This window comes from Ascaphus truei, chromosome 9 (assembly GCF_040206685.1).
Source record: "Ascaphus truei isolate aAscTru1 chromosome 9, aAscTru1.hap1, whole genome shotgun sequence".
Lineage (NCBI taxonomy): Eukaryota > Metazoa > Chordata > Amphibia > Anura > Ascaphidae > Ascaphus > Ascaphus truei.
The window spans coordinates 61,742,218-61,756,677 of record NC_134491.1 but is presented as its reverse complement, the minus strand read 5'-3'; the positions used below and the strand labels follow the sequence as shown (position 1 = coordinate 61,756,677).

At 41.5% G+C, this 14,460-nt stretch overlaps 1 long non-coding RNA gene across 2 annotated transcripts in view; it reads left to right on the top strand.

The window, feature by feature from the left end:
- Positions 1-14,460, top strand: part of LOC142502309 (uncharacterized) — a 96,682-nt gene that overhangs the window by 31,582 nt on the left and 50,640 nt on the right. Inside the window, exon 1 of one of the 2 annotated variants that reach the window (XR_012803733.1) lies at positions 2,041-2,258. The exons of the other annotated variant lie outside the window; for it this stretch is intronic. This is a non-coding gene — a long non-coding RNA (uncharacterized LOC142502309). Of the gene's footprint in view, positions 1-2,040; positions 2,259-14,460 lie in introns of those variants that run through there. 2 annotated transcript variants of the gene reach the window in all.

Below are 14,460 nucleotides of genomic sequence, written 5' to 3'. Positions count from 1 at the left end.
GACCGTATGTTATGCAGTTTGCTGAAGCCTCCTCCTCTCTTCTCTTATTGCAGGGGTAATAACTTAAATGCTAATCTGGTGATGGAAGATAGACCTGAGAAGGGTGACACCCAAACATATCTTACTCTTACTGCTAAACAAATGGAGTATGTACCCTTGCTTGGGATGTGAACACTGCAATTCAGTGGCCCAAGGACATCCTATGACTGCAAGATATATCAAATACATAACTTTTACATGGGCAATTTGGACTTTGGGGCCCCTGTGCTAAGATCTATGTGGGCAATTCCTCGATCATGACCAATCTATACAGAGAAGTAATGGACTCCTTATAATATACACTATTTAAGCACAGCTTGGAGCACTCTCTACCTGCTCTCAACACAGAATGCATAAATAATTCTCTTTTCTGTGCTGTCAGTATAACATTTAGATCTCCCACACTGTCTTTATTCTGTACTATTTATACTGTCAGTCTTACGCTGTGCTTGACATGTAAATGCATAATGCAACCCTAAATCTTTTAGCTTTAATACAGTAACACGATTTCAAACACATGCAAACAAGATATGTTATATATTATTCAGTTTTTAAGACAGATGCCCTAAAAGACTAATTTTCACCAAAATATTTAACCCCTTTGTTACTTATCAGGGCCAGGAATGCATTGAAATGTTAAAAACCTTTCACTTTTAATTGTTGTTAAAATGCATTTGCAGATATAAATGATAAAGGTGATGTATTTGAAGATGAGTTGCTTTTTGATGCGGTGCAAGGATTTTTTACACTGGCATCAAATAATATAAAACTTGTTATTTTAGTATTTTCTGTCTGAGATTAAGGCTACCACAGACCAGGTGGGTTTTATATATGCAAATAGAAAGGTAATCAGTGACAGTAACAGAAACAAACCTTGATACATCCCATTATCACTTTTTGCACTTATCAACTCCTCTTCTAGCTGCTCCTATAACCACTCGATATAACTCGTGCCCTATCTGCTGCTATAATCTCTCCCTTTATCCCGCCTTTTAACAGCTCCTAAAACCGCTCCCTAAAACTCTTCCCCAACTGCTCCTATAACCACTCGGTGTAACTCCTCCTTTAACTGCTCTTATTAGTGCTCCCAATAGCTTCTCTTCTTACTGCTCCCTATAGCTCCTCCCCTAACTGCTCATATAATTGTACTATAAAACTCCTCCCTTACTACTCCTATAACCTCTCAGTATAACTTCTCCCTTAACTACTCCTATAACCGCTTCCTATAGCTTCTCTTCTTACTGCTCCCTATAGCTCCTCCCCTAACTGTGCCTATAATCACTCCCTATAACACTTTACTGTTCCTATAATGGCTCCCTATAACTCCTCCCCAAACTGCTCCAATAACCGCTCAGTATAACTCCTCCCTTAACAGCTCCTATAACCACTTCCTGTACTGTAGCTGCTCTTCTTACTGCTCCTATAATCGCTCTCTATAGTCCCTCCCCTAACTGCTCCTATATTCGCTCCCTATAACTCCTCCCTAAACTGCTCCTATAACCACGCAGTATAACTCCTACCTTAACTGCTCCTATTCTCCCTATAACTCCTCTCATATCTGATTCCATAACTGCTCCCTATACCTCCTCCCCGAACTGCTCAAATAACTGCTCCCTGTAACTCCTCCCCTAACTGATCCTATAACTTTTCCCTGTAACTCCTCCCCTAACTGATCCTATAACTTTTCTCTGTAATTCCTCCCCTAACTGATCCTATAACTTTTCTCTGTAACTCCTCCCCTAACTGATCCTATAACTTTTCTCTGTAACTCCTCCCCTAACTGATCCTATAACTTTTCCCTGTAACTACTCCCCTAACTGATCCTATAACTTTTCCCTGTAACTCCTCCCCTAACTGATCCTATAACTTTTCTCTGTAACTCCTCCCCTAACTGATCCTATAACTTTTCTCTGTAACTCCTCCCCTAACTGATCCTATAACTTTTCCCTGTAACTCCTCCCCTAACTGATCCTATAACTTTTCTCTGTAACTTCTCCCCTAACTGCACTTAAAACCTCTTTTCAAACTGGAGCAATTCCAGACATAAATCTTTTATTTTTAATTTTTTTACAAAACTCACATTTCTTACTATATATATTTTTTTTTAAAACAGCCTCTGATTAAAAATTACTTTGCACCAGTATTGTTCCAAAAAACTAGTGGACATTTTACTAATGAAGATTATGCCCAGGATGAAAATGGGAAAAGAAAAATAATTGGTGAGTTGCAAACCCTAAAATTAAAAACAGCTCTGTTCTTGCTAACAATTATTCTCCTGATTTAATGTCATATTTTGAAGCCAAAAAAGTCTAATTTTTCTGTTCCCTGCCGGCTTCAATTCACTTGTTATTTTGACACTGATGATTGTAGCCTTGAGGTTTTTCATTATACTTGTCTTTTGTACAAATGCATCAGTCTGAAATAACCAGTCACACTGTTATGTGTGATTATTGGAAGATTATTAACCCTTAGCAGCAGCAGCGATGCACTGCAGGCCACACAGAACATCCAAGCTTTGAAAGACAAAGTTGCAGGACTCTCCAAAAGGTATTCTTTTGTTTTACAGGTTGCCTATAGATTTCATTGTCCTTTCTGAACCCAAGCTTCATTGTTTAGGTTGCCTATAGATTTCATTGTCCGTTCTGAACCCACGCTTCATTGTACAGGTTGCCTATAGATTTTATTGTCCATTCTGAGCACACGCTTCATTGTACAGATTGCCTATGGATGTTATTTTCTGTTCTGAATACACGAGTCATTGTATAGGTTGCCATTAGATTTAATTGTCCGTTCTGAACATGCTTCATTGTACATGTTGCCTATAGATTTCAGTCTGTTCCGAAAACGCTTCAATGTACTGGTTGCCTATAGATTTCATTGCCCATTTTGAGTATATGCTTCACTGCACAGGTTGTCTATAAATTTAATTGTGCTTTCTGAGCACACGCTTCATTATATAGGTTGCCAGAGATTTAATTGTTTATTCTGAACATTGTGACGGTGAGGAGGTAACCAGGCTCTTAAACAAAGGTTAAGCCCCTTTGGTTACCTCTGATCCATGTTTTGGGGTTCAAGCTCTTGAGCCTAACTGTTGTACTTGCATAAACTGTAATTGTGCGACAATAAAGAATTGTTCTGTTTTTGCCTTTCCAGGGATGCCAGCAAGTAGGGATTGCTAGGGTGTGAATTTCAAGGGGGGGTTTGCGGAGAAAGTGTTGTTAGAATGTGTCTAGGTAGTCGTGGTCCAGAGTTGCTGGATACCCCAAAAATTTACACGAGAATCATGCTTGATTCCCAGATTCATATAGGCACATTGACCCGGCAATATCTCCCCTTGAAAACGCTTGCGCGACTCACCGCTTGGGTTCCCTGCTTCAGCACAGCCCAGAAAGGTAAATGGTGCAAAGGGATGAAAAGTGTCCTTGTAACTATAAGGGGTCCCTAGGTTAAGGGGGATACCCAGTAACTTCTCAGATCACCCACAACCTATATAGGGGTTCATGGGTTCTCCAACTATAGATAAGGTTGTGAGGGGATTTTTAAAGTCCAGTCCAAGTCCATTGTATAGTGTGTGGGGAATAAAGGCTAATAGAAAATAAAGTCCAGCTTTTTATACTATTCCCCATACCCAGAGACTTAGGACATGTAAATGTATATTTTTATTAACATTTGTGTTTGGTATAAAATGTACTGTTGTGCACGGTATTATGAGCTGGGACTTTCAGGACCAATGTTCTGACAGACTACAGGGCTACCAACTTGGTGCCAGTAAGTCTGTTCAGACATGAAATCCACAGAGGATGCCTGAGGTGTGAAGACCATTTGGGCAGGATGGAAGGGTTCAAGTACCCACGTCCTGGGATCAATGGAAGTCCTACGGACTACCATTTGCCCCACCAGACTTGGAGGAGCCTAACCCAGCGGGGTGGCATCTGAATAGCAAGTGGCTAAGGTGGCAAACTTGCGCATGTCCCTTGGCTGATTCAGAATCCCCGCTTTCCCGGCTTCACAGGACTGGCATCACTCTGATTGGCTGGTAAGAAAGTTCCCACGCGGTGATTGGCTGTAGTATTTTGTGCATAAACTCCAAAATACTATAAGAAAACCTCTCAGCCAATCACCCGACAGATTCTCAAGTGCCAAAACAGCGGCAAGGTTTTTGAATGTGGAAAAAGATGCCTCTCCGCGAATAGCAGAGCTCTGGCTTGAGAAAAACCAACCAATATTTTCTAAGTCCTACTTTTTGCGGCCAAGTTCTGAGAATTGAACGTAGCGGTCGCAGCTGGGATTTCAAGCCAATTTTAGTTCCAGGACGTTTGGAGCTAAGTCCCGGTCAAGCAAAAGCAAGTCCTCCGGACAGAAGAGAGCGGTGGTGCCTGGAACTTCATGCTGATTTGGGTTCCAGAACATTTTGGGCTAAGTCCCGATCAACTAAAGACTCTTGTTTTAAGTACCATTTAGCTAGGAAAGTCTAGTTTTTTACCCCAGGTCCCTAGTAAGTGTGTCTCTTCTTATGTAGTTTGTGTATCATTGTGTGAATGCCTTTTCCTGCGAATAAATTTACTATTTATTTCACTTTACCTGTTTTGCTCATTGTATGATCCTGGTATAAAGGTGTGAATGCCTGGTCTCCCGTGACAAACATACTTCACTAAACTGGTTGCCTCTAGATTTGATTGTCAGTTGTGAGCTTACGCTCTAAATATTAATTTAGAAGGATGTGTGTGTGTGTGTGTGTGTGTATCTGTGACACAGGGGTACGCTGTGTCTGTAGAAAGGTTGTACTGGGTTTTAATTGTATGTGTATGGTAGAAGATTGAGGGGTATATTCAAAAACTCAGAGACCGTGCGATCTGACACTGTTGAAGTCAATGGGGCTCCTGTGGCAGACTGCATGGATCGGCGATCTTGCAACTTTTAGAATCTGCCCCTATGTGTGTGTATGTTGGGAAGAAGTAGTATGTACACTATGTGTGTGTATTGGGGAGATGTAGAGTTATATGTGTATATTTTAGGAGGTATATGAGCTTATTCTATATTAGCCCGAAGCGGACGATCCTGGCATTTCGACCGAATAATAATCTCCATAGAGTGTGTGTGTTGTGAAAGAGTACCATGCACATGTGTGCATTGGGAAAGAGTACTGTGTGTAAGTGTGTGTGTTTGGTAGGTCTAGAGTTTGTGTGTGTTGCAGAGGAATAGCATGTGAATGTGTGTGTTAAGAAGGAGTAGTGTGTATGCATTGGGGAACAGTAGGCTGAGTATATGACAGTGCAATTTTCGGCATTGTTATCAGGGCTGACTGACAGGGGGGATAGCTGGGACTGCTGTACCGGGAAAGGCCCCCCTGGCGGCGACTCAACAGTTTATGCCCTGCTCCTCCACCTCCAGGCCGAGGCCTTCCTTCTGCGTGCCCATCGGTGGGTCAAATGAAGTGGCCCTCCCCTTCACTGGCTGCGGCACACCTGGTTCCTACTTCCCCGGCAATCCTTCTGTGGGCCTCCACTGTACCCATTGACAGGCCTGCAGGTCCTTCATTCCTCTTGCATCGACCTCCCTTTTGTGGGCCTCCTGCAGGCCAATCCAAGGGCCCCAGGTAAGCCCACATGCCTCTGTCCACTGTGATCCTTGACCCCCAGGCCCAAATACTCCCTTATATCCCCCCAGGCACATTACCCAATTATATGCCCTCCAGGCCCATTTTCTCATAATACCCCTCCCAGGCCCATTAACTTCTTATACCCCCCCCCCCCAGCCCATTAATTCCTTATACCCCCAGGCCATTAATTACTTATACCCTCCCACAGGCCCATTACCCCCATTATAACCCCGAGGCACATTATGCCCTTATATCCCCCCCAAGTCCATTATCCCCTTATACTCACCCAAGGGCCATTGTCCCCTTATACTCCCCTGGGCCCATTACCTCCTTATCCCCCCTGCCTCCCACCCCCATGCTGCTCATACCTGCTTCTTCCTACCGCCTTAGCCACCCCCCAGGTCCAGACCTTCTCCTCCCCTCCAGTGTCCCCCTCCCCTCAGTGTACCAAGGTGGGGGGCGTCCTGCTTCTTTTATTTGTCCGGAGCCTAATGATGTCTGTTGGTGGCCCTGATTGTTATCAATATGACAGTAAAAGCTGGGGCAGTGTTATCACTATTTCCGTCCGTACAATCATGAATGACTCCATATAGGGAGATTGAGAGCCACTGCTGTAGATAATGTTAATTGGCATTGATTTTCAAATGACCATGGCTCAACCTTTTCACCACATCATCTCTCTACAATTGACCTTTTCTTTACATACAGTAGACCTGCATTTAAATGGCATGGTGTAAATAGAACCACTACATGCTCCAAAAGGAGTTCCCAAGGTCAGGTCTCCATGTAATTGTGGGTTGCTTCAGTAGACTGTGGCAAGTTGAGATAATGGCACAGGTTGTCAGTGGTTGGTTGATTGATTGGAAGTTTTAGGGTGAAGGGAATCTGGGGTTAATCCCAAAAGGTCAGCAGCCCCTCAGTGCCCCGGCTTTCTCAGCCTTAGCTGGTGGTATTCAGAGTTATTGACTTCGGTTCATGATTGGGTGTTATAGGCTTCCAGTGTATCAGAGTTGAATCAGGTATAGAATGGGTTGACACAGAATACCTTTCAAAGCCTGAAAATTCAACTACACCCTGTCATTGCCGCCTAAAATACTTTGCTACTACTGTATAATCCTAAACTATGAAACATAGAATTTGATGGTAGATAAGATTAGGACCCGTTGTCAAAGCTCAAAACATATTTGATTCTTGGCTGTATTTCATTTTATATTTTGATTAGCCCTATGTCTATACCAAGCCTGGTTGAATTCTCTTACCGCAGTAGCCTCTTCTACCACCTCTGTTTGAGGGATATTCCACAAATCCACCACCCTTTTCTTGAATAAGTACTGCCTCACATGTGCCCCCGAGCTTCCCACCATCCAGCTTCAGAGCAAGACCTATTGTGTGAGCCCTTCTCTTACTCTGAAATATCCTGTATGCTTTCCCCATTGAAGTCTGTTTGTGTTACAGCTCTCCCACTCCCTGCTTTGCATTACACTGCAAGCATATTTTACAGTTGTTAAAGAGTGTTAAATACATCACTCGCACAAAGCAAAGCAGGAGAAGGTACACAGGTATGAATAATTTACAGGGACACAGCTTTGCATGGCTCCTTACATTAACGTCGCCTGCGAGCTGCCTTTGAACAGCAGAGGAGGAGAGAGAGGGGACATTAAAATGAAACAGACTGAAGCCATTACTGACAATTCACAGTCAGAGAGGTTTGCATGGAACACCCCACAGTGACAGTGCTGGATATCAAGGTGTCTGCCGATGGGATACTCTGCCAAGGATCATTTCTATCTTGGCTAAGGAGACAGAGGAAACAAAAGTACATGTTTGCTTTGCTGCTGTTAGTCAGTGAGATCACTCCAGGGCCATCTTAAATTATCCCCTGTATATATCACACACATCATACATTATATGCTATGCTGTATGCTATTCTGCTATACTTATGCATATACAATATATAATATATTATATATATATATATATATATATATATATATATATAATATATATTATATATATAATTAAACAGACATATTGTATATTAAATGCTATTCTGCTGTACATATATAAATACATACATACCCTACAGTACGTTTGGTTGCTGATCCAGCCCTGTAAAGTCAGTGTATTAGTAAGATTCATGACATGTATGCATACAACACAAAAGGGAACTCTACCGCTGTTGTATTTAAATGTGTTTATTGTGTTGAGCTGGGAGGGCTGTTGGCCAATAACATTTTCATGGCAAACAGTAGATTTTTATTGTGGAAAGCCATTAGTATGAGCTTCCGCCCATTAAAGTGGATGAGCATCAGCTGATAGCAGCTATGTGTAGATCTGCAAAACCTTGCATGCCTTGGGGTTTATAGTGATGCTCTTTTTACATCTTGGCTCGGGTTGTACACCAGAAGCCTATAACATTGTCCTAGGTGCCCCAAAGCTCTTTTGAGCAACGCTTTGTATATGAGCCATTATGTCTTGTACGACAGCCCCTCTCTCTTTAATGCGAGTGTTCAGTTAGGCGTATGGCGAGTGGTTTAACGGACAAAGCTTTTCACAGCCCCTGGGCAGGGAAGCGTCTACAACCAAACTGGATAATATTAACTTTGTGCAGCTACCTATGGGGTGGATGTTATCCTTGGTGCCATGAGAAAGGAAAATAGGTATTATCATTAGTCTAACTGAGAAGAGCCATTCAGAAGACTTCCTTAGAGGGTGGGTGTTGGGTTATGGAAGCCACTGTGACAGAAATGCTGTACACTTTCGGCGCCGTTTGGGCGATCCAATAGGACACTAGCAAACTGTCCAATCTGTCTCTTTATTTTAAATGATGTTGTCTATAAAGGTATAGACACAAGGTTATCCTAAATAAGGAAGCAATAGGATCAAATTGGGTCTGAGGTTTTAAAATAGGTAGGAAAATGTGCAAACTGGTGGGGGTAGGGTGGTGGGGTAGTGGTGGTAGGGTGGAGCCACATGGTTCTTCTGTCAAATTCTATGGCCAAGATCCACTCCATTGTCAGGGCTCGTAACATGACATTACCTGAAACAAGAATGGACATTATGTTCCCTGAGGTTATTGTGTATCCTCAAAGCTAATTATATGCAAAAGCACTGGCCATTCTACATCTCATTAGCATAGGCTTAATGTCACATTATTCTAGCATAACCTTGCGTTCATTTCCAATAATGTGAGGTTAAGTAAAATAAGAATGTCTTAGCGTCTCTCCTATCCCGACCCTGAAATACGTCTTAATCTGATGCGGAGAGAAAGAGGGCACAGGAGAGAGAACTAAGGTTGAAGATAATGCTGTTGGTTAACACATGCTTTACTGTGGCCGTACACCCAAACAGACGCTGTAAAAAGCTTATTTCAGGGTCTGGATGTGAGTAATGCCAAGTTTAGGTATGAAGTGAACTATATCTTTGAGTTACTCCCACCCAGACCCTGAAATAGATCTTTAACTCAAGTTAAGGAAGAGAGGGGAGGGAAAAAACACAGGAGATAGTGCTATGTTAGTTAAACCACGGGGGCTCAACTCTAGTCCTCAAGAACATCCAACACGTCAGATTTTAAGCATATCCCAGTTTCAGCACAGGTGGCACAATCAGTGGCTCACTCAAAGACTGAGCCACTGTTTGAGCCACCTGTTCTGAAGCTGGGATATCCTGAAAACCTGATTTGTTGGGGGGTTTTGATGACTGGAGTTAAGCACCACTGAGTGAAACCATACTTAACTGTAGTGTTACACCCATTCAGACCCTATAAAAGCCCTATGTTATGGTATGTGAGTAACGCCATCCTTTACGTATGACCTAACATAATGTTAAATCCCCGCGTTCGTCTCTTTTCCATCTCGTTATACTTAATGTCCGTACAAATGAATGCTGCACTATTTAAACTTGGTTAATGTTACATTAGTCCCTTTAGTGGATAAGCACTGCTATTAACATGACATTGATTTATCTTAAAGTGACATTAAATCGCCTAACGAAGCTTAGTGTATCTGGGCCTTAGCGTCAGTTTAACGCCATTTCACTTGATAGATATAGACCCCTGACAGGACAGGGGGTCAAAACTGGATAGAAAGATGGTTATCGTTTGAAAAGTTGTTCGTCCATGGGCAATGACACCTTCACATTTTCCCTGCCCACAAAGTCAGTATTTCCAACTTTGCTCAGAAGCTGAAGCTGGGAACTGGATTCCATACTCTGCTCTCCATTCTAAGTCTGGGTGCTCAAAAAGGATTCCACCGACGATACATTATTAACTCCTTTGTTGCCAACAGGGTGTAATTAAAAACGAACTGCTCTTCTACTGCATCATTGGAAGATCTGCAAAAGCAGAAGATGCATGAAAATAAAGCAGACATCTCGCCTTGTATTCCCTGCACAATATTCTCAGAGGATTCCTCTGCATTCTACAAGCATCAAACCCAACACAATATTGATATCGGTGAATGGTGTACGAGTGACAGAGAACTAAATTAGCTTTGCTAGTTCATGTCTCCTACACTGATAAAAACCTGATACAGCCGCTAATGTTATTTTATTCTCAGGCAATCATTTTTACCAGTGGATAATTTATCTTTTTCAGACTGAACTGTATCTAGATCACCTTGTGGCACATATATTTTTCAGCGTGTGGTCCTCACATTTTGGCATCAATATATGCTTGCTGTAGTTAATATATCCATTTCTCCATGGACTCTATCACAATCGATAGGCAGCCCTATTATTTTGGAGCGTGATGGAGGGATTTGCCTGTAATGCAGTGGTATGTTTCAATTTCAGTGAGTAATGCACTTAATGATATAGCACTAGATGACTGTACACAGTTAGAACCATCCACTGCAGCTATAAATCTATTATGTTGTTCAGTGTGGTTCTTTCCAAATGTTTATGATCATTAAAAGTTACAGCTGCCAATATCCTGCTTCTGATTGACACAAAAGAGAGAAACCAGGCTAGATTTTCTGGATGCGGGAGGAGAAGAGCAGTCGGATTAATTGAGTACAGTTGATAATAAAAATTCCGCTTATACCGACTATTGACTAATCAATATTCCTTAAGAAGTAGAATTTAGAGGCAGAGATGCAGCCCTCTCTGGGCTGGAACCCTAAAGGCACTTTAAATTATCCACTGCAGTGAGAGGGACCTTGCGGTCATTATTTCAGTTGGCCTTAAAGTAAGCGCTTTTATTAACCGCTTCACCGCCAGAGGCACCTAGCAATGTGTTGCGGGTCCCTCCGCCAGAGTCGGGGGTTAAATATGCATGTGATGTAAAGGGTGTGTTATGTCGGGCATTACCCATCAACTAAATAATGTAAGATGTTATGCTTGTTAACCCCTCCAGGACCAGAGGGGTCTGCATTGCTGGCCCCTGCTGCGGCCCTCCAGGGGTTAATCCAGCTCGTGAAAGCTGTTGGGAATCGGAGCTTCACAATCTAGTTTGTGGAAAGAACAGTTGCTTTATTCTCGCTGCCAGCTCCTACGCGTCTGTAAAAATCTATTTTGAAATGCACAGTAGCTTGACCTTTAGTTACTACACTTCAATTGTAATTACTGTGCTAGGGGTGGACCTCTTGCTCTGCATTAAGAGCACCTTGTCTGCATCATTTGCATGAGATTAAAATACGCCAGTGTATTGTAAATTTAACACAGCTATAGTGCATGTGGCCGATTACAGGAAGGCCAGTTGTAAATTGTGTTTGGCAAATGCAGGCAAGATTAATCATTCATATTTTAATGTTTGATGGCACTGACAGTATGTTCAAGGCTGTACTTATTTTTTTTAAAGGGTAGATTCACAAATCTCCATTAAGTCAGCGCTCATAACGGACGCTATGTTCCCTGACAACATGGCATGCTCAAAGCTAATTAAATGCAGAAAACAACGCCCGTACTATATCTCATTAGCGCTAATTATATGCACAAAGCAACGCCCGTACTATATCTCATTAGCGCTAATTATATGCACAAAGCAACGCCCGTACTATATCTCATTAGCATAGGCTTAATGTCACATTATTGTAGCAAAAGGTTTTGTTATCTTCCAATATAGTGACGTTATACCCAGACCCGTCTTAAGAATTGTTGGGGCCCCTGGGCTAAGTGTAAATTGGGGTTCCCACCCACAAAGGTCACATTTAAATACAAATGCAGTATGTTTTTATTGAACAACTTTAAAAACTTTTATGGACATTCTGCAAATATTATGGCAAACACACATTTGATTTACCTACGTCATCAAATTCGATTGTATCTAATTCGATTGTCTACAAAGAAAGTGTTTATATGTTGGTTGAAGCATAGGGTGACCAGACCGGACAATCCGTTTTTGTTTTTTTACTTTGTTCCAGGTGCTGACTTTTAAAAAATGTCTCTTTTTTTTCTTGTCGACCACACTTGCACAATTGGCACACACGCAGCTGGCAAGTGCCGATCGCGTATTTTCACAAGCGGCTGGTAAGTGCCAATCACGGGGGCGCTGTCGGCAAGTTGCCAGCCACTCGTGCGTATGCACGATGGGCCTTTGCCGTTCGCACATGTGCGGTCGGCGCTAAACATTCGCACATGCGCTGTGGGCACTTGCCGTTAGTGCATGAGCAGCTGGCCTCGCCATTCGCACATGAGCAGTTCGCATTTGCACATGCGCGAAATTTGTCTCGGTGGGTCCCGGGAAAAATATGGTCACCCTATATGAAGTAGCAACTGTGGATCTCAATCTTAATACATTTCAACTTTGAAAAGATTGTCCCCTACGCAATTCGTAAATTAATTTCAATTTTCGGTAATTTTGACTCTAGTTTGTCATGCTGTAATAGGTTTTTTTTTTTGTTCATTTAGTCTTCAAATACATTTTTGACAAATCGATTAAACTACCTATTCCATAAATTGTAGAAACATCATCATTTGAATAAAAATGTGTATAAAAAGTTAGGCTATATAAAATTAAAAGCAATATACTGTTGTAATCACACCAAAAAACTAAATTTAAATGATAATTACATTTGCTGCATTCAGTTAGAACTACAAATTTAAAATAACATTTTGGGCCATGGTTTTTGTGGAGTCTCCAAAAAGTTGGGGACCCTTGAAAAGTCCGGACAGTCCCTGGGCCGGACTTTGAACTTCTGAGGCCCTAAGCTATGTCAAGTTTATAAAAGGCCCCGAAATGAGAAATATATTTATTATTCTGACTGAGGGGACCATTGAAAATATAAACGTGATTCTGAAAGGAATTAAAGCAATATACAACCATTGTTATATACGAAGATGACGGTGTAAAGCTAAAATGAAGTGTTTTGCACAATTTTTCTGTCGTTATTTTTGGAGAGCAAAGTCATTGATGTATTCAAATGATAAGCTACAAAGTCACTTTCGATGCACATGATGCTTAGGGTCATATTTGAACAAAAAAATTCCATATTTATAGTGAATCTTTTTTTCCCATATCTTCTTTATTTATCATTTGATTGTAAAACTTGAAATGCCTTAATTTGTTTCTATTTTTGAGGATCCCCATATGGTGAGGCCCTAAACTGTAGCTTATTTATTTTATGTGTAAGCCCAGCACAGGCTATATATAGCCCAGTTAGCCAATGCCTTAAAATGGCCCCGACTATGCCAGTCTTAGCGTTACTCCTATCCAGATGCTGATAAGGACCTTTTTCTGAAGTGGACAGAGAGAGGGAGATGGAAATAATGCCACGTTATTCAAATCATGTCTAACTTTGAAGCTACACCAATCCACGCCTTGTAAAAGGCTATTTCAGTGTCTGGATGTGAGTAACGCCAAGTTTAGTTAGAACCATACTAACATAATGTAATTTAACGGACTTTAGTGGATATGGCTTAACGTTATGGCATTGAAGATGCACTGTTGGTGTTAACGGGATGTTATGGAGCTTTGCAGATCGAGGCCTAAGAGGAACAGGTGAAGCCCAGTTCACCTTCTTGTGACATTGGGCAAGTCACTTTATCTCCCTGTGACTCATGCAACAGATTAGGCTGTAAACTCTTCAGGACAGGCACTCATTGTGCCCGCAAAATGCTATGTTCAGTGCTGCAAACACTGTCAGTGTCCTATGAGGGGGAAAAAAAAAACATATTTATGCATTGCATGAAGGCGTTGAATTGCGATGGAAAATTTCACGCACTGTTTGATTAAATCGATCAATGTTCAATTCCCCTAAAAAGTTCATCAGTTTTTTGTTTTTTTCCCCGTTACAGAAAATCCTTTTTAATTGTATAAAAAAAATCATTTTGCAAATGGTATTGAGCAAACGTCATTTCAAATAAATTGTCTCCTTTATCATTTCTTTTTGACTCGTGCTGGGAAAGAGGATTGGGGATTTCATTAGAAACGCTCTAATTCTCCCTTCTCTTCAAGAAGAATCCAACAAATGTAGGTCCTTACTCCAAAAAAGCATGAAAGGGTTTTCCCTTTGTGTAGGAAGATCTCAGCTCCATTTACATGGTGACACTTTCACGGCATATTGGAAAAGGGCCGCAGCGCCCTAACCTTTTTTTAACTCCGGTGTAGAGATGAGTGAAACCTATTAGCCACATTCTGGACATGTGGGACTAATTTAGTGAAGATATGAAATTTCGGTAGAAATGATCAACCACTAATATCTTACTTATAGCCTTATTCTATATACGCTGAAGGGGTCATTTGTGAGTTGGAACGTTTTCATCTGAAAATTCACATTGTAGTCAATGGGGATTTTGAGCCCAAAATAGTATGCGTGTGCAGAATAACATTCTCAGAGAGCACCATTGACTCCAACGTTTGCGTACCTTTTTGAAAATGGTTGGCA